Genomic DNA, 3,247 nt, shown 5'->3' with positions numbered 1-3,247 from the left:
GACCCCACATGTCACGGAGCAACTAAGCCCGTGCACCACAACTACTGAGCCTGTGCTCTACAGCCCGCGAGCCACAACTACTGAGACCGCGTGCTGCGACTCCTGAAGCCCATGCGCTCTAGAGCCCATGCTCTGCAACAAGAGAAGCCACCGCAATGAGAAGCCCGTGCACTGCAACGAAGAATAGCCCCTGCTCGCCACAACTAGAGAAAGTCTGCGTGCAGCAACGAAGACCCAACACAGCCAAAAAAAAAAAAAAAAAAGAAGTCTTGCAGCTTCTGCCTCAGCCTCTTGGAATATTTACTCTAGGGGAAGCCAGTCACCATGTATGAGGTCCATTTACTCTGAGACAACCATGCTATGAGGAAATCTAAGCAAACACATGCAAACACATGTGTGGCGAGAGAAATTCCTGGTTAGTCCCCATCTGTTTCAGCTAATTCAGATGAGATACCAGACACGTGATTTTAAAAAGCCCCTTTGGATATCCAGCAGAGTTGAGCCTTCAGATGACTCCAGCCCCAACCTCCACCTGACTGCAGTTGCATAAGAGACCCCAAGCGAGAACTGCCCAGCTGAGTGTCCCATAGGACTGTGAAGCTAATAATAAATTGTTATTTTAAGCCACTAAAATTGGGGGTGGTTTGTTCCACAATAATAGAGAATCAAAAGAGCCCCTTTGTGGAACATGCTTTGCTCTCTCTGGAATGTTCCCCTACTCTCCTATCCCATGTACCACTCATATCTGCATTTGTCAAAAACCTTCTGCTTAGTGTGGTTCAGGGCAGAGGAAAGAGCCATGCTTTGCGGGGCAAACTATGGGTTGAGAGGGGTTGAATCTTAATTTAGTCTCACTATCCCTGTGACCTTGGACAAAATAATTTCTCTGGATCTCAATTTCTGCATCTGCCATATGGAAATAAAAACACATGTCTCCTGGAGTTCTTCTGAGTACTAGGTAGAAAATATGTAAAATATCTATGCAACTTGTCCATTTCAGTCTCATTGAATAGAGGTCTTCAGGAGATACCCAGCTTTCTAGACCTACATCAAATGGCACTCCCAAAGTCTAATTCTCGTCACTTGCAAACTATACGGTTTTGGACAAATCCTTTAAACTTCTTTAAGCCTTACCCTCTGCATTTGTAACACGGGTTTCATGATAATATCTGTGTAATGGGGTTTCTTGCCTGGGCTAGGGACTGGGCTGTCTCATGGTATTAGGCAACACTGCCCCCTTGAGACAGAACACCCAGAACCCTTAAGCCAGGTCCCTTAACCTATATGACATTTGGAAGAGAACGAAACCATGCCCACAATTTGGGTTTGGGGATGAACAGACATGTCTAGTGGGCCAGGGACTGTGGTGGACCCCATACCACAGGGAAGAACAGCAGAATCTCTGAGAGTGCATCACCCTGAGTGAGAAAGGGGTTTCAGTGGAGGGGGGGGGGGAAAGGGTGCATCGAACAGAGAAGAGGGAAGACAGTTATTTGGAATGGTGTGAGGCTGGATATGACCAGCTTGTGGCTCAGTACATCCCCATTTCCCACTTTCCCAGGGCCTTCCTTGTGAAGGAAAGATCTGGGGTATAATGGCAAAGACAGGGACTACCAGGGCACACATATCTCTACCATCGGAACCCTTTTGAGAAGAAGCAGCAGCAGAATATCATTTTCTACCTCAGAGAGGGAGAGGCATGCCAGGAGGTCATGGGCACAGGGGTCCACTATATGATTTCAGTTGCATCCTGTGCAAAAACAGGGAAAACTAATTTCTGCTGGAAGGCAGAATAGTGGTTACCCCTGCAGGGGAAGTAGTGACTAGAAGGAAACATGAGGGGGATTCTGAGAGCTGGTAATGTTTTGCTTCTTCGTCAAGGGGCTGGTTACACCAGCATGCTCATTTTATAAAAACTTGAGTGCGGGCTTCCCTGGTGGTGCAGTGGTTGAGAGTCCCCCTGCCGGTGCAGGGGACCCGGGTTCGTGCCCCGCTCCGGGAAGATCCCATATGCTGCAGAGCGGCTGGGCCCGTGAGCCATGGTCACTGAGCCTGCGCGTCTGGAGCCTGTGCTCCGCAATGGGAGAGGCCACAACAGTGAGAGGCCCGTGTACTGCAAAAAACAAAAAAACAAAAAAGAAAACTTGAGTGCACTTAAGATTTGTGTGCTTTTCTGTATCTTACTTCAATAACAAGTTAAAACACACACGCACACCTGTGTGGAAGATAAGCAGTCATTTCCCACTTCAAGCCCTTTGAAGTGCAGCCACATCAGCTAAGGGAGTAAGAGATTAGTGAGCTGGAGGCAAGGACCACCTGGTACCTGGCCAGACTTATTTCATTTCTCCCTCCATTCATTCACTCTTTCACTTATGGTTTATTTATTATCTCCTAAACATTGAACACTGTACAACATGTAAGGGGATAAAAAGAATTATTAATAGCAGTAGCTTCCACCTATTGAGTGCTTACTTTGGAGTAGGCCCTGAACATACAGACCACTCACAATAATCCCATGAAGTATCATTACCCGCATCTATCAGTGAAAGAGCCTCAGAAAGGTTAACCAAGTTGCTCAAGGTCACGTAGCAAGGAAGTGTCTAGATTTTCGTATGAACCTGAGTCTGTGTGAACCCAAAGCTGGGACACTTTTCACTGAGCTACGCTCTCCTCTAGGAATCTAGGGGGAGGAGTGATCTGTTCACAAATTGTTCTGCCACGAGCCTTCAGAGCTGGAGTCAGACTGGGTTCGAATTTTGGTTGCATCCTTTTCTGTGACCCTCGGCCGGTTCCTTCACTTTTAAGCCTCAGTTTCCCCATCTGTATAATGCGGGTAAAAATCACATTCTAGTGAACGCCTAGAACAGGCAGTCATTAATATTTTTGCAAAACTCGACCAGGGCCACAGTCAGGCATGGGCACGGGGTGGAAGGCGAATCCCTGACGCCCGTTATCTGAACCATTAGGGCCCGTTGGACTTAAGTGAGCCGGTGGGCCTTTATAGACCCGTTCGTGCTGGTAGAAAACGGGCCGGGCGAAGAGCCAGCACCCCAAAGGACATCCAAAAAGGGTCACCGCCCTCAGACCTACGAGGTCGGCTATCCCGGTCGGCTCGGCCGGCGAGAAGAAGCAATATCGCGAGACCTGGCGGGACTAACAGGTTTCCAGGCCGGAAGTGAGGAGGCGGGCCCGAGGGGGTGCGCTCCTTTTGAAACCTGCGGGAGGGGAGAGTGGGTTGGAGGTCGGT

Source organism: Delphinus delphis, chromosome 7, assembly GCF_949987515.2.
Source record: "Delphinus delphis chromosome 7, mDelDel1.2, whole genome shotgun sequence".
Taxonomy (NCBI): domain Eukaryota; kingdom Metazoa; phylum Chordata; class Mammalia; order Artiodactyla; family Delphinidae; genus Delphinus; species Delphinus delphis.
This window is presented reverse-complemented; position numbering follows the sequence as displayed.